Source organism: Pinus tabuliformis, chromosome 4_2, assembly GCF_031772625.1.
Source record: "Pinus tabuliformis cultivar Carrire ecotype Pingquan chromosome 4_2, CPIR1, whole genome shotgun sequence".
NCBI lineage: Eukaryota > Viridiplantae > Streptophyta > Pinopsida > Pinales > Pinaceae > Pinus > Pinus tabuliformis.
In genome coordinates this window covers 331,647,411-331,673,180 of record NC_142304.1, presented here as the reverse complement: position 1 = coordinate 331,673,180, position 25,770 = coordinate 331,647,411, and the positions used below count along the sequence as shown (strand labels likewise).

General features: G+C 38.5%; 1 pseudogene; it reads right to left on the bottom strand.

Moving 5' to 3' along the window:
• Positions 1-10,844: 10,844 nt before the first annotated feature.
• Positions 10,845-25,503, bottom strand: LOC149169299 (uncharacterized; annotated as a pseudogene).
• Positions 25,504-25,770: the final 267 nt, after the last annotated feature.

Below are 25,770 nucleotides of genomic sequence, written 5' to 3'. Positions count from 1 at the left end.
AGATGATGAACTTAACATCAGATCAAAGTGCTCGTCGCCCTGATTCCAACGGTGCAAACAGCACTCCAATCCGAGCCCGGACGAAGGAGATAGAAGCAGTCAAAGTTGGGTTGAATTTTTTACCACTTGGCAGGATTAATGAAGGCACAATTTGGACTTTTCCCATCAGATGGAATCCGGCCAACTCCAACCAGATTCTGGGAAAAATTGTTGCCTCGTTAAAATGACTCCTTCGGTCCAAAAACAGAATTTCCAAAAACGCACACTTTGTTTTATTTTAACAAAAAATATATAAAAATAAAGGGGGTGGCGGGCCACCAACCCCACCACCCCAACTCTCCTCCGCACACAACATAATTAATATATATATATATATATATTGTGGAGGGGCAGGCCATGACCCCCGACCCCTCCCACGGAACCACGGACTGTTGAAAACCATTATATAAAATGGAGCAGAGTTGGGTGGGCTAGCCCTTGGGGCACAGACCCAACCCATTCAATACAAACCAATTGCCCATTAAAAAATTACAGAGATGGAGATGGGTACGGTGGGTGGGCCACCCAAGGTGAGCCCAGCCCAACCAAAATTTTAATCTTAAAAATGATTTGTTTATATTGTATAAAAAAGGAGGAGGCGGGGTTTGATCGCCCGACCTCCTCCATATTAACCAGAACCTTAACCAACTCTGCCAATGGATTTATTGAGAAATACGCCACCACAAGTTATATTTAAACGCATATTATTAGTGCGCCCAGACAGAGGAGGCAGTGCATGCAGTTCGAGGCAGAGTTTTGCAAGAGGGCCGAATTTTCACTTTGTCAGATTTTGACAAATTTTATATGGTTTCAACACTTCTCAATGCCACGAAATCAATGGCACTATCCGTTTCTCCATCAGAGTTCTGCATTTTTCGGCCATTTTTAGTATGGAGGTATAAAACTCATTTTTTGTAACTGATGTTTTTACTCTTCTTTCTCATGCCACGTAATGAATGAAGGCCTCCCCATCGATCGAGCAGGGCCTAGAGACATAGTCCAAGTCATACAAACTTCGTTATCAAGTCTTGTTGTCTCCTTTCATGCTTTATGTGTTTCTCCTCTTCTCTCATGTGCACATTAAATTTATATGTTAAGCTACAATTTATGCATGTAATTATTTAACACATCTATAAGCAAAAGATCTTGGATCAAATGGTATCAGAGCAGGTCTTTTTAGATGTGAATTGCATGTTTGTATGCCAACAAGAAACAAGCTCTGAAGAGGCGAAGGGAAAATAAAGTCTTTCGATCTCGAAGCGGGGTGTGCACATTGAAGGAGAAACATGGCAGATGAAGAGGCTCATCATGAAGAGGAGCGCAATTTCCGCAAAACCTTCTATACAATGGCAGAGAATGTCGGTCAGTTTCTTTCAAGGATGGAGAAAGCAAAAGAGCGAAATCTAGAAGAAGAAGGTTCAGTGCATGGAAATGGTGGAGAAGAACCCCCTCCTTCTCCTTCCATGAGTGAAATTTCTTCTTCCTCTCATCACCATCATCATAGAAATTTAAGGGATGAGTCTAAGAAACCTTTCTTTAAGTTAGATGTCAAATTTTACCTTCCCATGATTAACTGTGAAAGTAATGTAGAAAAGCTTAATAACTGGATTACGCAGATTGAAATCTACTGCAGGATTTAGCAGATCGAAGAGGATGAGGCAAAGATTCAGCTAGCCTCTCTTCGGCTGAGTAGCACCGCTCTCATTTTATGGGAGAGCAAATTACGAAGTAGTAAGAGTGTGGGTAATCTTCTTTCCTCATGGCCTAGTTTCATTTCTGCATTAAAGGAACAATTTTATCCCTGGGTTATAAGCAAAAATCCTTATGGATTGGCAATACTTAAGGCAAGGCAGAGGTCAGGATGTTCAAAGCTTTACAAAGGAATTTAGAAAATAGGCACTTAATTTGGGCATTGCACTTGACTCACCTAAAGTAGTAACTAAGTATATTGGATCATTACATAGTTACCTTAGACATTCATTATTATTGTTTGAACCAACTACTATTGACTCGGCCAGTGTAAAGGCCATCCATATTGAGAACAGGGGAAAAAATGAAAGAGATGATCATTTCAAGAAACCACCTTTCAAACCTCCAAATGGAAAACCCAAAGTGAAAGGAAAAGGAAAGGAGAAGAGGACAACATCAACCAAGAAAGATGAAGGAGAAATACCTTATTGCACTCACTGCAAAAAGGAAGGTCATGACGACGATCATTGTTGGAAACTGTACCTGAAAAAGAGACCAAAGAAGTATGGAGGAAAAGGCAAGCAAAAGATAGTGGCAACTGTGCAGCAAGACCTTGGATCTGATTCCAGAGATGAAGAAATGATCACAACAGCAGGAACAAAAGGTACTCTTACACCTCATGTTAATTCTAAATCACATGAAGGTACTAGTTCAATAGATGAGTCTCTTCCTAATGAATGAAATAGAATTGAACTATTTCATATTAGAGTTATCATAAATAATATGAAAGTGGAAACTCTATTTGATACTGGATCCCAAGAAAACTTAATTTCAGAGTCCTTGGTAAAGAATCTAGGCTCATAAACCAAACCACATCCAAAACCTTACCCACTTGGATGGATACATGATAAAGCAAAACTGAATGTAACTAAGGAGTGCAAGGTTAAATTTGTAATTGCTTCCAAGTTAGTGGATGAGGTAAACCTTGATGTGATACAATTGGATATATGTGGCATGGTGTTAGGGAGTCCATATCTATATGATAGAAAGGCAATCTTCTTCCGTCGTGAGAACAAATACCAAATCACAAAAGATGGGATAGAATATATTGTAAGGGCTCATCAAACTAAAATCAATTCCAACCTTGTAAGTGCAGGACAAATGAAGAGGTTGGTGAATTCCAGTAAGGGTTGCATGCTTATGGTTGTATGGGGAAAAGATGCAGAATTATCTGATGCTTTCCAGGGTTGTGATCATGTGCATAAAAGGGAATTACGTGAATTAATTTCTAACTATGATGAGATTTTTTAGGAACCAAGGGGATTACCTCCGAAGAGGGAAATCCAACATGAGATCCATTTGCAGCTTGAAGCTCCTTTACCAAATATTGGCATGTATAGGATGTTGACCATTGATATGGACGAGATCAAAAAGCAGGTGTAGGAACTATTGAACCAAGGGGTCATCAAACCGAGCACTTCTCCATGTGGGTCACCGATTGTCTTAGTGTCGAGGAAAGATGGCACATGGAGGATTTGCGTGGATTATCAAGCACTCAACAAAATCATGGTGAAAAATAGTTACCCTCTTTCCGGCATCGATGACTTATCAGATCAGTCAAAGAATGTTATCTATTTCACTAAATTGGATTTGCGTAGTGGTTATCACCAAGTCCGAATTGCAAAGCAGGATGTGTGGAAAACCACCTTCAAGACCAAACAGGGGTTGTTCGAATGGATGGTGATGCCATTCAGACTTTGCAATGCTCCAAACACTTTCATGAGGGTCATGAATGATCTCTTTAGGTCTTTCATTGATGAATTTGTTCTTGTCTATCTAGATGATATTCTTATCTTTAGTAAAATTTCAAATGAACATGTATGCCATGTGCAAAAAGTGCTTGATGTATTGAAAAATGAAAAACTCTATGTAAAAATGTGAAAGCGTGAGTTTTGGAAAACCTCTTTGGTTTACCTAGGTCATATTGTTGGTCATGGTCAGCAAAAAATTTATCCTTCTAAAGTTGAAGCAACTGTAAATTGGCATAAGCCTACTAGTGTAACCAAGGTTCTCAGCTTTTTGGGTGTAGTACAGTATTGGAGGATATTTATTGCCAATTTCTCTATTATTGCAACACCTTTACACACATTGATAAGTGTAAAGCAAGTCTTTCAATGGGGAGGAAAGTAGCAGAAGTCCTTCGAAACATTGAAAGAAAATATCAACACCGCACCTGTCTTGTCCTTACCAGATCTCCAACAACCATTCAAGATCGAAACAGGCACCAACAGATATGCCATCGGCGCTGTATTGATGCAGCAAAAGAAGCTGATATGTTACCATTCAGAGAAATTCTCTCAGGATGTGATAAACTATCCCACTTATGACAAGGAGTTATATGCCTTGGTCCAGAGTGTGAAAAAGTGGAAACACTACCTAATCGGCAAGGAGATCATCATCCATACGGATCATCAGTCCTTGCAGTATCTTCAGTCACAAACCAAGTTGCAGCAATCTCGTCATTTCAGGTGGATGGGTTTTCTTCAGCAGTTTCATCTAGTAATAAAGTATAAGAAGGGAACTATTAACAAAGTGGCCGATATGATATCTCGCCCTCCTATTTCTACTTCTGTTATTTTGCATAATGCTTCGTTATCTTTTGAAAGTTATGCTAAACAACATGCTAATGATGATGACTTTAAGGAGATTTATGCAAAACTAACCGATGGTTCACAGGTGGACAACTATCACTTGCAGGGGAAACTTTTGTATCACCTTGGCAAATTGTGCATACCCATAGGAGAAAGGGTACATGTAATCTAGGAGGCCCACACCTCCCTTATGTCTAGTGATTTTGGTGGCGAAAAAACTTTGTGTCATGTACAAATATTTTGTTTTTGGCCTCATATGAAGAACATTGTAACTCGTTATGTAAAGGGATGTGTGATGTGTTCTATTTCAAAGCCCTCTAATAGAAAATTTTGGCTCTACACACCACTCCCTATTCCAAATCGTCCATGGGAAAGTGTGTCAATGGATTTTGTAGGAGGTTTGCCTTTGTCTAGAAAGAGTCACGACTATTTGTATGTCATCATTGACCATTTTAGTAAGATGTTTATTTTAATGCCTTGTAAAAAGCAAATCACTATAGCGAAGACTGCTTATCTTTTCTTTCAGCATGTTTGGGTCCATTTTGGGTTGCCCACATCGATTGTGTCAGATCGGGACTCGCTTTCTCGAAGAGTTTTGGACTAGCTTGTGGAAGTTTATGGACACCAAGTTGAAAAGAAGCATGGCATTTCATCCATAGACTAACGGACAGACAGAGGTTGTCAACCGCACCGTGGTACACTTGTTGCGAGGCTATTGTGGGAAACATCCTAAGTTGTGGGATGAGCATCTTCCATATATGCAACATTCCTACAATCGAGTAGTGCACTCATCTACGCATTGTTCACCATTTGAGATATGTTTTGGCTACCTACCAAAAGACCCTTTTGATATGGTCTTTGTAAGGGAAGATGAATCCTGCAAACGTGATGACAGGGACAAAGCACAACAGTTCATTCATCGGATCCAGTTGATTCACCGAGTAGTGCAGGAGCAGTTGGAGAAAAGTCAAGCCCAGTATAAGGCTCGACATGACAAACACTAAGTCGACCATCAATCTCAAGTGGGCGACAAAGTATTGTTCCATATCAGCAAGCACAAGATGAAGGGGGAAGGGAAGAAGTTGCGACCAATTCAGTATGGTCCATTCACCATCTTGGAGAAGATTGGAAACAATGCCTTTCGTCTCGATTTGCTGATATATATGCAAATGTACTCTGTAGTGAATGTGGAAAACTTAAAGTTTTATGAGCCACCATTGATTATGGACACCAAAGGGATGGGCATAGTTCCTACAGTTGATGAATTTGGACTAGAGCATCTCGATGAGTTACCTAAATACATCATCCTTGACAGAAGAACCATGAATTCACAACAGGGAGATGTGGAATACCTTCAAGTTGGTTTCAAGGGGATGCACCCTAGCAAGGCAAAATGGCTAGAAAGAGAAAGAGTGAGGGAACAATTCCCTCACTTTCTAATTGACTAATAAAGCTTTTGGCGGTCTAAAAGCTCCTTCATGGGGAGGATTGATCCAGATGGATCGCCAAACACCAGTGGCATGGAAAAAGCTCAAAATTCAAAGTGGTGGAAAGACGATGAACTTGACATTAGATGGAAGTGCTCGTTGCCATGATTCCAACAGTGTGAATGACACTCCAATCCGAGTCCGGATAAAGGAGATAGAAGCAGTCAAAGTTGGGTTGACTTTTTGATGACTGAGCAGGATTAATGAAGGCATAATTTGGACTTTTCCCAGTGGAAAAATTCTGGCCAACTCCAGCCAGATTCTGGGCAAAATCGCTGCATCATCAAAATGACTCCTTCGGTCCAAAAATCGAATTTCCAAAAATGCACACTTTGTTTTATTTTAAAAATATATATATAAAAAAGGGGGGGTGGCGGGCCACCAACCCCGCCACCCAAACCCTCCTCCACACACAACATAATTAATATATATATGGTGGAGGGGCGGGCTAGGACCCTCGGCCCCTGCCACGGAACCACGGACTGTTGAAAACCATCATATAAAATGGAGTGGAGTTGGATGGGCCGGCCCTTGGGCGCGAACCCAACCCATTCAATAAAAACCAATTGCCCATTAAAAAATTACAGAGATGGAGGTGGGTACAGTGGGCAGGCTGCCCAAGGTGGGCCCGGCCCAACCAAAATTTTAATTTTAAAAAAGATTTGTTTGTAATGTATAAAAAAGGAGGCAGGGTTTGACCGCCTGACCTCCTCCATATTAATTGGAACCTTAACCAACTCCGCCAATGGATTTATTGAGAAATCCGCCACCACAAGTTATATTTAAACGTAGTTTATCAGTGCACCCAGGTAGAGGAGGCAGTGCACGTAGTTCGAGGCAAAATTTTGCAAGAGGCCTGAATTTTCACTTTGTCAGATTTTGAAAAAATTTATATGGTTTCAGCGCTTCTTGACACCACGAATGCAATGGCATTGTTCCTTTCTCCACCAGAGTTCTGCATTTTTTGGCCATGTTTCAGTATGGAGGTATAAAACTCCTTTTTTGTAACTGATGCTTATACTCTTGTTTCTCATGCCACTTAATGAATGAAGGCCTCCCCATTGATCGAGCAAGGCCCGAAGACACAGTCCAAGTCAGACGAACTCCGTTATCAAGTCTTGTTGTCTTCTTTCAATCTTTATGTGTTTCTTCTCTTCTCTCATGTGCACATTAAATTTCTATGTTAAGCTACAATTTATGCATGTAATTATTTAGCACATTTATAAGCAAAAGATCTTGGATCACTTCAAATTGCAGGCAAGGAAACAAAGCAGGTGATCCTTCTACTTCAGTAAAGCATGTTCATCGTTCAATCAAAAATATCATTATCAAATGAGCCTTTGAAATATATAAGTCGGTTCAATCAAAAAAATCAAACAGCAAACAAGCCTTCCACTTCAGTGAAGCTGGTTCAATCAAAAAACAATGTGGGTGGTGGGAACATAAACAATATTTCGAGCTTCGAGCCTTCAACATATTTATTGTAATTAAATATCTTGAATAACCAAATATTATAGGTGATTCACAATATCACAGATGCATCTTAGGAGCGTAATTGAAATCTCCAAATGGGTATCAACAATTATGAAAGGTCCCTTCAAAATTGAAATGTGAAATCGACAGGTTGGAGATTTTAATACCCATCATTTATGACATGTAATTTTTATTATACATGTCAAATATGGGCAATCACACTATAATAATTCAATAGATGATGAGTTCATATAAACTCCATATTATGAGAGTCAAATATAAGTTTTTTGTATGTTTGAATAATACCACATAACTAATTTTAAAAAATAAATCATTCATATTAATTATAGTTAATAAATGGTTACAAAAATTATCTACTTTAAAAACACAACATAACTTAAAATATATTAAAAGATTATTTATCATTTTATTTTTGCAAAATTTCATATGTATTTTTCTTAGAGTTACATTATTGTTATCTAATGAATCTTATATAAAAAAATATGATTTATTAGTTGGAATTTTAGAACTAATAGAATTTTAAAATATTAAATTAATTATAATGTTAATTTGGAAATGTATAAATAAAATATTATCATGTATACATATTATTATTTTACAATAACAAATTACATATAAATATTTCTTTGAACAAGATTTTGGTAAAGATCATTTGATAAATATTTTTTAAATACTAAATATAGAGTACTTTTGAAAATAAATGTCAAATTAATTCAGGTCATAATGATATTACAAACATTTCACATTCTCAATTAACAAAATTAATATATTACAATTAATTATATAATATATTCCACATAAAAGGTCACATGTTCAAATCCATAGGGGGTAGAGTATGTACACACATGTAGAATTCACAGTCAAATACCTACTCGGAGTGGGTCCCTTGTCCCACAAACAAAGGAGTCTCATACACCAATTTTGTGTCTCTTTCACCAAAACCTTCAAAATATATTATTGTTATTATCATCATCATCATATGGATATAACCTATTAGAGACACAAATATTTATATCATTAATTATATAAAAAAATGATGTATATCAACTAATTCTATAAAGAGTAGTCTAACAAGGTCACAATTTTCCCAGAAAATAGTGGAAATTTCAGCATGGTTTTGGCAAAAATACGGCAATTGTTTTGGAAAATATGGGTTACATCTATCAGGCTTCATAATTTCGAGTGTCCCAAGGGTTTTTTATGGTGTTGAATCCATTTCCACCATCAAAAACATGATTCAAACACTCTTATGCTCATATTTTTTGGAAATAAAAGGTCAGATTCTGGTGACAAATGATTTTCTGGGCAAAATTGTGGCCTCGGTAGACAACACCATTTTATAATATTATAGTCTAACTAATAGATGTTTTCTCTTTTATGGTAAATTTTTCCCAAATTTTGGTAAATATATTTTAGAATCGTAAGTTTGAGTTGTATAACCTACTAAATCTGAATGCCCCAAGGTTTTCTAGGTTGTTGAATCCAGTGATAGATTCAAAACATATTTTTAGTAACAAGGAATTTCATTCTTTCCCAAAAGTGGCCCAAAATCCCCCCCTCCCCATAAGAGCTTCCACCTTCACAAAATTGATATATAATAACTAATTCTATAATAGTGTATTGTAACTAATAGATGATTTTTCTCTTTTATGGTGATTTTTTCCCAAATTTTGGCAAAGATATTTTATAATCGTAAGTTTGAGTTGAATAACCTACTATATCTGAATTCCCCAAGGTTTTATAGGTTTTTTAATCCAGTTATAGAAATCACATTCTTGCCACAATCGCCCGCCCCCCCCCCCCCCCCCCCGCACCCCGCCCCCCCCCCCCCCCCCCCAAAATAAGAGCTTCGAATAGGGTTGTCCTTCAAAGAAACCAATTATATGCCTTGGTTGAAGCATATACCCTTACCATACTTTGCTTGTAGAATATTCAAGAATTATTCTTTCCAAATGTCATACTTTTTTGCAACATAGTTGGATTTTACTCTTTAACTTTGTTGCAGTGATTTTTCAACCTTTCTTGGAGTTCTTTGGAGCAAATGTCTACTTCTAAAGAAGGTTCCTCATGAAAGAAAATGTATCTTACCATTGATATTTATTGTCTCACTGAAGGGTAAGATCATGGAGATCTGCAGTTGGCCACCCTAATTTGAATACAAATTCATCCTTCTTCAAAACCTCTTTCCAAACATCTTCTGCATAATCAGGGCATATGGGAGTGATTAACCTTGTTTGGACATCCATGAATCTCCATAGTAAGTCTATATTTATCCCCCCTAAAGCACATGACAATATATACTCATTTTGAGTAGCCTAAAGATCATAAAAACCTATATTCAAGGCCTCCCTGAACATATTTGAATTGTACTTGTGTTTATTCAACTTGATTGCAATGTTTATTTCATTAGAAAATATCTGATCTGCAATAGTTTGAGGGCCTTTCCCTTAGGACGACTTTGCAGCCAAAATATCCTCCATCCATACAAAAAAAATAAATCAAACAAAGGATCACAACATTAGCAATCTCATAAATAAAATTGGCATCTCCATGCCATCTTGTGCATCATCCAAATAAAACTGAGTTGCATATAAAGAGAAGTCTTTTATTGCCTCATGTAATGTTTTGAAATTTCCTGTAGACTTGATATGGATCTTAGGGGCTAAGATCCAAGAGCCACCAATGTAGAGAGAAAGAGGAGGAATAAGAACCAAAAACACTCAATGAATTCTTAGAAACATATGAAAAATAATAACTCTTTATTAAAATGAAGGAATCATTTACCACTACATTGTCCCCTTTCCAATTTGTCCAATTATGAAGTGAGACTCATTATTTATGGATTTTTTGTTGTTGAAATACCATGGGTGGACAACATGGGTAGATGTGAATTTCCATTTGGATCATTCCTCATCCGTTAAGAAGTAATAGTCCCCTTTGCATGAAATTCCCTCTAGAGAAGCTTTTGTTGCATATGAGTTGTGGGTTTGTGGATGACCCAAAACCAAATTCTAATGAAGACAAGAGTTTTGTGTGGTTGACCCATAACCAAGGGTTTGGATGACCCATAACCAGGATGCATGAAGATCCAGGGATAGAGATACCATGTAATGATTGTGATCCAATTGTGATTATGACAGTGTGTGGCCTAGAAAATGGGCTTCGATGATAATGGTTTTCTATGGTTGACCCATAACCATGATGAACGAAGATCTGATGATAGGGATACCATGTATTTTGTGTGGACGAACTATGATGTTGATAGTGTGTGGTCTAGCAAATTGACTTTGTTGGCAAAGGGTTTTATGTGGATAACCCATAACTACGATGACATAATTTTCTTGTGGATTGTCTGGTAGAAATATGGTGACTTATCTTTGTATATTCTCATAGGACCCATTACGATAAATCGAAAAATAAATCTAAACGCCTTTTCTATGATTGAATGGAACACCCTTTTTGAAGCTAGGTCCACTCTGAATTTTTATGCTCTTGAAGCTAGCATGAAATTTCGATATGAATGCTTCATTTGTACAACATTCAAGGTCCTTGACTTAGCATACATGTCTTTATTAGCAAGATGAACTGGAGTTTCCTTCTTGTCTTTAAATGGAAATATAACCACAAGGAATTGGGAAAACATGTGGAACATGATCTTCTTTTCATACAAAACTAGGTCTAGTGAATGGCTTCTAATAACTTGATGCATCTTCCATTGAGTGAAAGATGGTTCGTCAATCTCCTTATTCCCAAACTACCATAACAAACAAGATCAATAACAACATCGCACTGGAAGTTCTACCACCAGTTTGTGGCATGTTCACATGCATGTACGACAATTTCAACATCATCTCCATTTGCATGGAAAATAGGCACACTTAAAGCCTTTTCCGCATCAATATAATACTGCAAGGATATGCCAGATTCAAAATCAGTAGTGAAATAACCCTGATTATTAATCCTAATATGAATGGTCCTACCAATAGTGCTCTACACAATACCGAGATTCAAAGTCTTGTAAACCACCCCTTGTCCAGTAAAAATCTCATATCCATGAATTAAAAATCCCATACTCTTCATCAGATCCTTATTCGTGAAATAATACTTCTTTGCCCTAGTTTTTCCTATCATGATAGGATCCACTACCTCAAGATGGTTGTGGTTGACAACTAGAGAGAGATGAATATGCTTACCACCATGCATTGGTTGGTCATATGAAGTCCCAAGGTGGTATTTTTCATCCCTTGGGCTACTATACTGCCTAGTTTTGGTATTATATAGCTTAATACCACCACTAAATTCACTGAAAATCTATCACAAGGGTTTCCTTACCTCATTCCCCAATACATTAAACCTACCTTTATGAGCCATGCCTATAACTATACTCTCAACCCCCAAATCTATCGATCTATCCATTATCTCCTTCATGCTCAACATCAAAGTCTTTGCACCATTGAGACCAAACCATTTCATGGTGGTCCATTTAGTGGCTAGAAAGTTTTCAAACAGTGCTCTCCAAATCAGCCTATCTAAAACAACACGTTGACGAATTTCACTATATATATTGGGAACCAAATACTTGATTATGTCCTACAACCAGTAACATTTATCATTTTCCAATATGTGCAGGTAATGGCACACTATGGTATCCCAGTAAGCTTGGTCCAGGTGGTTTATTATGGCCCTCGGTGTTTGCATGGGTTGATTTTTCGATAGGAACCTAGCTGTCGACCACACACTAAGAAAGAACTCGTGGTTCAGGTCATCCTCTGTGGACCCATAAAGAAGAAGGTTCAGGTATGCTCGTACAGGCCGAAAAGACCACCCAAGATGATAAATACTCATCTTGATGTGCCCATTGACCTGGTAAACCTTGACCGGGGTTATTAATCTCATGCTTTCTTGGATAGTTTCGCTAGTTAAGGCAAGCGAAAGATCAGTCGACTACGCAAAATATATTGTGAAGAAGTCAACCCACAAATTTTGCATGCTCTGTGGATCGACTTCCCATGCCTTATGTAGCTCCCCAATGTATACATTCAACACGTTGGCCAAAACGTTGGCTATAAAGTTGCATGTCAAGTGTTGTGAAGCAGCGGCTTGTCATGGCCTTTCGGTGGTAGTGTAAATAAAATGGTCCCTTAAAGAAGGTTTGGCCATCCGTACTCCAATATTTTTTGGGGGGCTGCTGTGAAAACATATGGTGATATTATTATACACTATCAGATCCACAACTAGATATTTTCATTGATCCTCAGATATGGGACAAACAAACTAGCCATTTCATCATCTTGTTCAAAATACTGGCATGACTGGTGTACTGCGATGCCGAAAAAAACACTCTAGATTAGAATGAAATGAAGCTCTCAAATGAGAGGAAGGAAACCATTGCATGCATCTGGCTCTGATCATCAATCCCACCAGGCCAATGCCAATGAACATAAAAACCTGGATCCACTATACCACAAACAATTTATGATCATAATTGTTGAAGGTCTTGATCAGATTCCATAAGCATTGTAGTTTTCCTTGAATTTCCTCTTAGAAGAGGACATTGAGATCAGCAAAGCAGAAGAACTTGGCTTCCTCTTTCAGCTCTCAGAGAACGCTGACATCTCACAACCACACACAAAATTTCACAGTTATGTGGGACGTAGGATGGAGATGCATGGAGATCATACAACAACTCACACGGGCTTCAAATCAGGAACATTGACTGAACCATAGTCTAGACAAAAAAACTCCATCCATTTGAATGTCAATGATGAAAGGCTATGATCCACTTAGTGATTTTCTAAAGCCACTAAAAGTCACGTCTCCATAGATCTGACAACAATGGGTTAATTTTCATTGATACTGTGGTCCCAAAACCCTGGCTATAAATAAGAAATGGATATCAAACTCAGATCTAAACTAACACGATCACAGAGAAACACCATTCAAATTTTATATTTTATAGATAAAAACCATAATCTCTTAAACAAATCTGTAGATATACAATGAAATTTAGAGCCCCCACTACAACATAGATTCCATTCAATATCATAAAACGATATACACTAAAACTGAAAATCAAACAAATAATTTAGCACGGCAGGAATTGCCTTCTCTAATACCACTGATCTAGATCTTAGAGGTCTAAGATCCAGAGCCACTAATGTAGAGATAAAGAGGAGAAAAAATAACCAAAAACACACAATGAATTCATGGAAACATATGAAAAAGAATAATTCTTTATTAAAATGGAGGAATAATTTGTCACTACATTGTCCCCTTTCCAATCTTTCTTGTTATGAAGTGACTCATTATTTGTGGATTCTTTTTGTGTTGCAATACCATGGGCGATTACAATACCATGGATAAATACCATGGGTAAATACCATAGGCAGACACCATGGGTAAGTACCATGGGTGGATGCAACTTTCCATTCTGATCAAGACTTTGACATTTTTTCCAAATTGACATAAAGTTCCCATTGCATCTAAATGAACGGGGATATTTATCCTAAGGGAATGTGGAAGTGTGATTGTAAATACAAAATATCAAATGGTTCTAAATTAAATTGTTGTTGGATACTCACAAATCAAAAGGATACCAATATTCAAAATCTTTCTTCATGTGTTTCAAGAGGTATGAGGGAATTTTTAATTGTGGGTCCCTCAAGGAATATACAATTTCGAACATGAGTTGTGATTTGCTATGGATTTATTAAAGCAACATTCCTACAATAATGTCCCCATTTTTCTAAACATGGGAAGTTGTGTAAGAGGTCATATATATTGTGTAATTTGATATTATGACTCAATGAGAAATTTTCCATCCCACTAAATTATTGTTCCAAGGCCAATTGATATGGAACAAACCCACTGATTAATCCAACTTAATATATTCTTAAATCCATGCTTAGCCTCATCATAATACAACTCCATATTGGTCAAAAACTTTGTTTCCTTTTCTTTCCACTTAGGTTCACCATAAGTTATGCACCATCGGTCGTTAAGGGCCACAATGCATTCATCACCTGACATAGAGATTAACCTTTTTCACAGGTTCCCTATACATGAATGACTCCCCTATCTCCAAAAGCTTTTTCTTGATTATAGGTAGACTTTCTTCTTGAATTTTTTTCCCTTGACTATCATTATTCTATGTGTGAAATCTACAAGATAATTTAATCTCTTTTTCTCTACAAGCTTGTATTTGTAATTTGGGAAATTTATCTTCATATCAACACATACCTTTTTAGGTGACTTATCCCCAAACTCTGGAGTGTTAATTATAGGGATTACATTAAATGGTAAAACCCATTCATTCTTCACAAGGAATTGGGTACTAAGGCCATGTTTTAAATTTAGATTCGACAAGGCCATATAATAATTTGTTGAATCACTGGGGACACTGGTTACTATTCCATTGCCTTTGTATGTTACAACTATGTGCATGGGAAGGGCATACAAAACCACGTTGGCTACCCGGGGTGACTTGAATGATAAACCAATAAAAACATGGCCAGATAGCTCTAACAAGCATGGGGACTTTTTCAGGGATCTTATATATATGTTGATATGAAAGATTAAGGGAAGTGCTCTTAGTGATAATAAACACATCAATATCATTGATTTCAAATGCACCATGCTCACCAATGAAAAATAAATGAAAAAATAACACTATATATTGAATGGAGTCAAAGTTGAATAATTTTAAGGTGGTTTCATATATCCTAGAATTTCACAATACAACATAGTAGGAAAGGCATTGTAAGTCACACACACAACCACCACCACAAGATAACTAATAATAAAATCAAATGGATCACAAAGAGAGAGAGGATGAAAACACATGAAACTTACCAACTTGTCTCCCAAAGCTATATGGACTGAGTTTTGGGTTAGTATGAATTTTTCATATGAATATTTTAATATATGTTGTGATTTAAAATGTACTCATACACATTTTTGAGTAGGATAATGACTTCATTGATTTCATATGTATTTTACAAGTACTAGTCTTTCGTTACTACTCACTAGAATTGACATATATCAATAAGAAGAATATTTCACATGTTACTGAGAAGCATGCCATACTCTAGATTGTGTGTGTGCTCATGTCAATAACAATAATTTGTTAATTATGGTGCTTATTTAGATTATGTTACTTTTCTAAGAAATCACTCATGGTCCACCCTATATGAATAGGCCTAAAGCACTTTACCCAAGACTCTCTCAAGAATTTACCCAAGACTCTCAAAATTCAAGAGAATTCAAAGTAATAGTATACATTTCAAGTATTCAAGAGTGTATTTAGTAGGAGATAACCTATATTATAGGTTTTATTGTTTATTCCTTTTATTATCAAGGACCCTGATTTCTTTTCCATCGTTTTATGAGTGTTTCTTCCACATATACAATGGATCTATTATCCTTCTAGATATTGTTGACGGTTTTGAATCCCTCCAACATGAAAGGGGGTCTTCCTGATGAAAATGCCTAATTATACTTTACAATGTTTGTTGTGGGAACCCTTCCAGAAATAAATCCTAACTACCATATGTTCTTAGATATTTTCCTTAGCTCTGATGGTCAGCACAAGAGAGTTACAATGTAAATGTACTTTTGGATGAACAAGTGAGTATGCCTTGTGGAATGTTTAATTGCAAAATGTATCAAGGTTCTTCTACTGGAGGGGAAATAAAAGTGATCCTTTAAAAGAGGAGTAATAGTATTGATCTAATAAAGACACACACACATATGAATATCAATGAATTGTTGATCAACTAGTGAAATAGTTCACATAGAAGCAATGATTATTAAACACATACAACACACCTTCAACAAGATAAGCACCAAAGCCACCAAAATAGTTCAATTTATTTAGTACAAATGAAAACAACATATATAGCAAACATTCAAACAATAGTCTTACAACATTTATGGAATCCACATGAAAGTGTGTTGGATCAAAGAGCTTCGAGTATTAAGGAAAAGTTCCAAGATACATTATTACAATGAACACCACTAGATCCAATAGTGGAGCATTAGAGAAACCACTTTCTCCTCCAAAAGAACTATATTCCTCTTTAATCCCTTGTAGGAGGAGCCATGGTGAAAAGTATTTTTCATGAGCTATGAGGGTGTATATATAAAAAATGGGTTGACTCTTCACCTCCTTTGTGACTCTTGGATTACCCTCTTTGACTTCCATATGACCTTTTGACTCCTTCGTGACTTTTCACATTCTATAGATGAATCTTGGACTTCCACATTACATTACATTCTCATACATTGAAAATTACATAATCATATCCACAAGCGATGTGGAAAATGATGACTCATATAACATTTTGACATGACACCTTGACAAGACATGACCTAGACTGAATGATGATATGGAAATGTCAATCCATTATTTCTACTACTATCTTGGTGTCTTCTTGAAACATGGTACATGTTCTTATTCTTCCTCCACCATAAGGCTTGAAGGTAGGGAGTCTTCACTATGATCTTGATCTCCAGTTGTTGTCGCAATTTGGTGTCCCTTAGTCTTCTTGTTTAACAATCAACTTGTCTTTGCAGCTACAAAGGTGTCTTCTAGTAGGATCTCCTCCTTCATTTCCTTCATCATCATTCTATCATAACAAGATATAATAGTTGCAACTGAAATCCACTTATGACAGGATGACATAAGTCTAAAAATTCCTTCTATAACATGCTTCATGAAAATCATCGACTGAGCTGGAACTAGGTGTTGGGTTGAGAGACTAGATCATGGATTGCGTAGTTGTGTAGCTCAAGAGGTCGGGAGTGAGGACTAAGGCTTGATACTGTGTAGTGCATAGTTCAAGAAGGCTAGGTTTGGGTGATTGCGCAGTTGAGGGGCTCAAGGAGGAAGGCCTTAGGCTTGAGGCTTGAGGTTTCCCACTACACAATTATGGAGAGAGATAGGTCTAGGTATTTTGCAATTATGTAGTTCAAGGAGTTAGGATGGGAGCTTGAGGCATGAGACTATACAGTGCATAGAAGTTGGTTGACTATAGGTTGATTTGTATAGTTATGGGGCTCAAGGGGTTGGGATTAAGCTCTGAGACTATGCATTACATAGTTTTACAAGGTAGGAATTGTGCATTGCACAATTCCAAGAGGAAGGGATGATATTAAAGGTTGAGACTGCGTAATGTGCATTTTAGGAAGGTTGAGTGAAGCCAAGTTGCTTGGGAAAGAAATTTTCAAAATTTGGCTAAGTGCGGGATCAATGAGGTCAAAGTGAATAAGAAAAACTTGGCAATGATCACACATTAAAGACAATCAGCCACACAAAATTGATCACTCAGAACACATGAACAAAAAAATCCCTCAATGTGAAGACAATACAACTTTCCCCAGGTGCGACACTTAAGATACAATTTGTGATGACAATGATGACACTTTTGTGACAGTGCATAAAAATTTAGGAATGAGTGCAATACATGTCTACATGATAATTAGGACTCGTTGGCACCAAATTTACCCCTTTAAATGAAACATAACTACACTTATGCGATATGTGACACTTTCCAAGCCAAAATATGATACTTTGGTTTTCTTCCAAAAGGGACATGAAAACTTAGAGAAAACACATGGGATGACTCTTACTACTAGAAACAATAGCATGAAAAGTCAAAGTAGGCTCCAGAATTTAGATGTAGGCCAAAAAATTTTAGGGTGTTGTAGCAGTGACAAAACTTGGCGACACACTGGTTGAACTTCAACTTCTTTTCCTTGGTTTAACTTTTGTGCAGGGTCTAATCCTTCAGGAAGTATTGATTCATCGTGCAGATTACTTCAGCTTCACCAATTACCCTATTTATAGACATAGTCCCCTCCATCCCTTTCTTAGTTGAACACATACATAAGGCCAGCCATATCACAATGTTCCAATTTAGGAGAAGGATAATGTAGTTTGCGAGATGTAGATATTCAAAGTCTTAGTTTTCATCTCTAGTGTTTCTCCACTACTAGCAGGCCTAGACAGTACCCCAGTGGAGTCACTACATGAACACAAGCATTTCATCGCTGCCAACGAGCCTAGATAGTACCTCAATGAAGTTACTTGCTTCACCTCTCTACATAGGTAGCCTTTCTATTATTTCACTCTTTATTTACTTTTATTTATAGAATTGTGCTTTGACACTTATTTATTGCATGGGGTGTAAGAGGGATCCCAATTTATTGAAAACAGAAGAGGTTGTTCCTTCATATAAGTTTATATATATACCTTTGATATTAGTATGCTCGTTAATATTTTCCCCTTGTCCTTCTTCACTTGATTGGATCAATGTGGAAAACATTGAAACATAAAGAACTGAGTGAAAGTATGAGGTTCCTAGAATAGATATGAATATCATGGTTTGACACAAATCTTTCCTTATGAAAATATCATATTTTATGTTATCAACTGAGCTGGTGGGGGTTGGGCTGTGTCAACCTTCAATCCAGCGTAACTATTTCAAACCAACTTTTGATTGGAAGCTAGCCCTTCCAATCTAAGAGGGCTCTCTCAATATATTTAAAATATAGATGGATAACTCTGGTTTTCTATGTGATTTTTATAGGTGAATGAGTGTGAGGACAACTACCATTAGGCATGGAGTCAATTAAAGAAAATCAACAACAAACAACATTGTTTTATGGAAGCTGAGGCATCTTTGGTTTACTAATGTGAAAATGTACATTCATAATAATCACATAAAATTGAAGGAAGTTGGAGCAATGCAACATTGAATGCCAAGTATTCATATAAGCTTTGAAAACTAATAACAAAGGAGCATGATAGGATAGGACTGAAACCAAAATGTATCTCAGGTTAAAATAGAGTATGTTACAGTTGTATTTTCTATTAATTGAAAAAAATACAACTGTGGTTTTCTCATTACAATGATCCCTCTCCTCTACAGAGACAAGAATCTACATATTTATAGAGAAAGATCTCTTTTACAAAATCTGCCACTTGGGCTAGGTTCCATCAATATCTATGAGATTAAATCCTATCTGATTAATGAAACTTTGATCCTCCATAGGAGTTTATGTTACAATAGAGTTCGAAAAAAAATGGGAGTCGTATGAATAGAACCTAAATAACAGTTACAATTATTTAAGAAATCAAACTGTTGTAGCATGGTACTATATTTGTGGAAACTCGAACATCGCATTCTTTGAAATCTTATTGTGTTGTTTCTGGTAAAACATGTTGAGAGTGCCTCGTTATCCTCTATGTTTCGCTACGCTCTTTTCTCACATTCCGTTTAATGACCATGTTGCTGAAGAAACGCCAAAAAACACCCTCGTTGTCTCACGGAGTGGAAGCAGAATAGATATTTTAATATTCATGATCTGGGTCATTGATCTGCACTGATTTAACCTAGACCATTGATCCGAGCCTTTTTACATCGCAATCGCAACACAGGAGAAGGTACTTTTAACACTGATTCATGGTAATCCCCGATTTTTTAGACGTGATGGTTTATAGAACGCATCACATAAAATATCACATCTAGGAGGTTCTCACACATTGTAATTGCAAGTCGGAAAAGAATTTGAGGAGCATGAACTTATGACTATACGATGCCTGATTGTGATATCGCAATCGACGGGGCCTATCGCAATAGGCATGCGGAAATTTTTCGCAATCGTGATCAGACTTTATCACGATATTGCAATCTCAACAGGGAGGAATTGCGATATCGGCGGAGAAGGGGTGATGGGTTTATTCGATATTGCAATCACAGGGGAGGACTTGCGATATCACAATCGCAAGCGGAGGAGGGACATGGGCGAATATGGTTTCGCAAAAGGGAAAGGGTCGATTGCAATATAGACTGCGGGCCCTTTAAAAAGAATTGCGACAAGAGTTAAAAAAGGGATGCGGCTAGAGTTTAAATATAGGTTAAGGCTAGAGTTGAAATATGGGATGCAGCTAGAGTTTTAAATGGATGAAACATGACTAGAGTTTTTATAAAAAAAAGGAGTAAAATGGGGTTTGTTAAAGAAATGGGTTTTGGAGAATATGGGAATTTCTCCAAAACTATTTAGACTGGACCTGTCCTTCTTTCTTTAATCTCCAAATGCAAAGAACAACAACCTCTTTCAGAAAAGCAACAGATAGATGCAAAGATCATTGGTGGAAAACCTTATCTAAAATGACTAATCAAACTAAAATTTATTTCTAGTGGATATCATGGATAACATTTTCCATCAAAACATCATCAACCAAAAGGTGTATACCAAGACAAAGAAGAAGTACTAAAGGTTAGCCAAATGTTGCAATGCCACAAGGCCCTTTTCAACTTTGCCACACACATTCCAACCAAGATAAACACTTTCACACATGAATTATTCAAAAAATGAACAAACAATGGAAAATACTAAACAATAAAAACAAACAAACAAAAAAGACAGACTACATACATAGGGTTGGTCGCAAGCCTAAAGTGTCATTGAAAATACTGTTTCAATTATTGGCCATTGACATGAAGAGATTTCATCTTCCCATCCAAATATTGGAGACGATAAGTGTGGTGCCCAAGTTTCTCATGAACAAAAAATGGTTCGATAAACAGGGACTCGAACTTAATGTGTTTCCCCTTCTCTTCATGGGCTTTGTCCCACTTCAATATCAGGTCATCCACACTAAATTCATTTTCCCCCGCATACTTCTTATCAAGCCATCTCTTGATGTGTTTATGGTGAAGAGAATTTTTTTATTTTTCTTTCCTCCTTTCTTCTTGTAGCTTCAAGAGTGTGTCTATCCTACTTTGAACCAAAAGACAAGGCTCACCCTGAGACTCTTGTGAAAGTTGAAGGGTAGGCAGGTAAATGTTCGGAGGTAGGATGGGTTCTTTTCCATGCAGTAGAAAGTAAGGAAAGGTTCTCATAAAAGTTTTAGGCATGAAACGGTTAACCCATAGAGAATTCACCAAAGTATTGTGCCAGTTCCTTCGTTAAAAGTAAACATTATTTTTTATAATACAAATGAGGTTCTTATTGGTTGACTCAACAAGACTATTACCCTGTGAATAATAGTTAGATGAATGTTTCAATACAATGCCATTTTCTAATGCAAAATCGTAAAGTTTAAGCGATGATAAATATGTTGCATTATAAAAAACAGGTGATGTTGAAACGTCGAACCTGGTAATAATGTTCTTCTTGAGTAAAATGATGACTTCCTTATCATTCACTTGCTTAAGAGGTGTAGGTTTTAACTCCATACAAAAATTACCTGCATATGAATTTGTTGGGTAGCGGAGGCCCTACGTAACGTTTTGGGGCTCAAGGCCCGCAATTTTGGGTAAAGGTATGGTAAAGACTCCGCGAGATGCGCGGAGCGTGAAGTGTAAGGAGTGAAGTCAAAGGGTTGTCTGCCCAAAAGTAATGTAAAATGAGTCGGCCTACCCATGGTGTGCGAACCATGTAAATGTATAAATAGAGCAAGGCTCTATGGTTAGAAGTCAGCTTTGAGTAAGTTTTGATTTGGAATGTAATCGGTTTATGAAGCAAGTAGTCTTGGAGCATCTGTAAGTCCGAGTCAAGGGTGTTGGTAGATAGATAGAGGCTCTGCAGTTGTGTGCGCAAAGGCTTGGTAGAGTCTGCAACTGTGTGTGCGAACCCCTGTCGCTGAGTGCATAGGGTGGATCTGGTTGTATTGAAGAGAAGATCAATAAAGATAAGGATTTCTAAATCATTGTGTGTTTTCTTGTGGATCTGTTTATTGCTTATGTTCTGAATTTATGCATTGTTTGTTATACTTGCACACACAAGGTTGTAAAGGTTAAATTTTTGCTTAAAGGTTGTAACGGAAAGCTCAGATCTGTAATAATTTTATTAATAATAAAGTGCGTTTCTGTGGATCTATGAGAAAATCCAATAGTCGTGCAGAGTGGCGCGAGGCCGCATACGGATCATGACCCCTCTAGACCACATCAAGACATCCCAAGGGTGTAGAAACCTGGTTCCAACACCCTCCCTTGCTACCTCAGGTGAGACCTCAGTCCGCGCTCCGCGGGCTATTGCTGAAAGGGCCGGTAGCTGCGGGATTTGTTTGGCTAATAACTCTTCCAAACCTAGGTCAGGGCCCAATAAGCCAACAAATGGTTCCATTTCTGGGACCGGGATTTGCCTAAGGGATGTCTAATGTCAGAACATTGGAACCCTACAAAGAAAGAGCTTGAAGATTGGTTGGATCAGAAGCTTCACGAGTTCATGGTTCAGGAAGATAGAAATCTGCGGATATCAGAAGAAATGTTGTTGGATCATTACATATACACAGAGATCCATGAGATCTTCTTTCCATCATTCTCGACAAAGTTGTACGAGTGGATCGCAAGGCTATTTGACAACATGGGAACGTGCATACTAGATCAACCCAATGTGTGGACTCCAGAATTGGTGCGCAGGCTAGAAGCATCTGAAGATAAAATCGCACGCATAGTAAATCACTGGTTGGATTGGATAATAGGAGGGTTTATCACTGAGTTCGCAATAGACACCACTGTGAGTTATAGTGAAGCAGAAAGGCGTTTTCTCCAAGGACCGCTGGGTAAGTACATCAATTCATTGAATACTTGGATTAAAATGTTGTTATGTGAAAAACAGATTATGCGCATTTATTGATGTCTGGCGTAACACGGAGCGGAAGAGGCTACTAAGGGACCCAAGGGTTAGAAAACAATCCTCTGCTTTCACTTTCGCGAGAAAGCGAGGAGGAGCTCGCAGGGTTTTCTCCGAGAAGCGCAATCCGGTTGATTAAGTAGCACATTCCACTGATACCACCACCGTCCATGCCATCACCTGCTTCTCTTACATCAAATCCATCTTCACCAACCCTTGATCCGCCACCACCGAAGGTTGGGATGGCCAGTGTAGTCAAGTTGCCGATATTTAGAGAAGTAGGAAATGAGGAACCAGGTCAGTTCTGGTTTGTGGTAAAGGCTATATGGGAAGCCCAAGGTGATCATTTGAATGCAGGAATAATGGAGATCTAGGATGCATGGAACAGAGAGTTTAGTTAGCCAAAATCAAAGACGCAGTCGATCATTGGGTTCAAGGAGATCGCGATGCTACCTGGTGAAACCCCGTGGGATCTGGATCAAATATTGAAAAGTACAATTCGCGAGGCTAGCATGATGCTAACGAATGCATAGCACTATGCGTGGTTTGTGGCATCTTTGACACCACACCTAAGAATGGCGCTATCACAGCAAAAGATCTCAACCCAAGCTAAAGCATTGGAGACAGCGATGAGGTTACATGAAACCCCAATACAGGATCCAGGGTTGGGAGTTCAACAAATCCATGCGTAGATACAAAACCTCTGCTTAGAGATGCAAAGTTTGAAACAAGGACAGGTGCCTCGGTCAAAAGTGTGCAAAGAAGTGTGGTGTATCAAATGTAAGGGCCAGATCCATGATAAGGATCATTGTCCACTCTTCACAAACTACATACTAGGGGGGGATCAATACCAGTGTGACCAGAGGTACAAGCAGGGCCAAGCACGGTGCCCACACTCTGGTGCATGATTTGTCAGGTGGGAGGAAAGCATGCCATGGACAATTGTCATCTATTGCAAAACCTGAGACAACCCCCCCCAGCAGTTATTTTACAAATTTTGTAGGACGATAGGCCACGATGAAAGAAATTGCCAAAGTTATGAGTTGTTGATGGATCGAACACCTACTTACAGGATGCAGATGGAGGTGCGCGGGCAGGATCCTGTCGCAGCAATAGCGCGAGGTGGATTCCAAGGACGCGGATGGGGGCGAGGGGGAATGGGACCCGGACGCGAATGGGGACAATTAATCTGCTATAATTGTGGAGGACTGGGGCACTACGCACGTGACTGCACGAACCCGACCAGAGCCTGTTGCCCGTACTATTACCAGTTTGACCATGAAGCAGTCGATTGCCCCACGCTAATTTCTCAAATGCGGGAAAAAGGGGTGCTTCCGGCTACACCCACTTAGAACGTCCAAATGATGAAGGCTGAACCGCACGAGGAAGACCCTAACGTGAATATGATGCTCAGAAGTGGTGCAACTATAGGAGAAGATAAGGGGAAGCAACCAGAGGAGGATGCATGGGTTTGTAAGGCCCCCACAAAACAACCTGAATTTGATTTGGAGCGCACGAAGGAAACATTTATGGAAGCTAAGAAGAGCTTCGTGGAAGCTTCTACTTCAGGTAGCAAGGATCAAATGGAGCTAGAGAGGGATACTTCTATGCTAACTACCTTCTTAGAGACATGCATGAAGCTACTATGGGATACTAAAGCGATGAAGGGATTGCAAGAGTTGATAACTAGGTGTGCAGGATCGGATGAACCTCGGATGGTCCGGAAACTAGGCAAGCATGCGTTGTGCACTAGGCGGGAGATGTGATTGACTGCCCAGATTGGGGACTATGAGATGGATCAGGTCATTCTGGACTTGGGGTCAGACGTGAATGTCCTACCTAAACAGACCTGGGAGCGCATGGTCAGGCCTGCACTACAATGGTCTCCTATCCAATTACGGATGGCGAACCAACAGAAGATCTTGCCTATGGGAAGACTGCAAGGAGTTATAGTAGACATCAACGGTGCAAGCACACAAACCAATTTTGAGGTCATAGAAATTGTGAATGACAGTAACCCATATCCTGCATTGTCAGGGATAGAATGGGCAATGGATATGAATAGAGTCATCGACCTAAAGAAACGAAAAATGATATTTGAAAAAAATCTCTCCGCATAGTGGTTCTGCTGGACCCAACCGAAGGGGCGCGTTATATTGAGCCAGTGTGCGATGAGGATAGTGATGAGGAACTAGACTGTATCTACCAGATCACAGCACAAGAACAGGACCAAGTGAATCCAACAACGGACGGAAGAATCTCATGGGACCGTGACAGTTCCTGCATGTTGAACTCAGATGAAGAGATTGAGCGATGACAGTACCGATTGCATGAGGTAAAGACACTAAATTTTCATATGATGGTTAGATCACTATGTCGGGTAACGATAGAGGCAAGGGAGCGGCCAACTGACGAGAATTCCACGAAGGCGGACGAACCAGTTGACCAATGTGAAATGACGAATCTGAGACAACAGCCTCAGGATGACCCCGCGGAGGCATGTGCGAGACAATGGCTCATGAATGGAGTACATTCCCAAAGCTTTGGCGAAAGTGATGGGGATGTCGGAGGCAGGTGCGCGTACGGGTTGGAGGGAAAAATGGGGTAAGCATCCATCGCCAGTGTAGGCTGTAGGTGTATGTTGTGCAGACACCCAACCAAATTAGAATCACAAGTCTAAATTCACCACAGCAATCCAGTTCACCAGCGGCCCACGACAAAGTCAAGAGGGGAATAGGGGAAGCACGCACAGCGTCTGCCGATAAAAC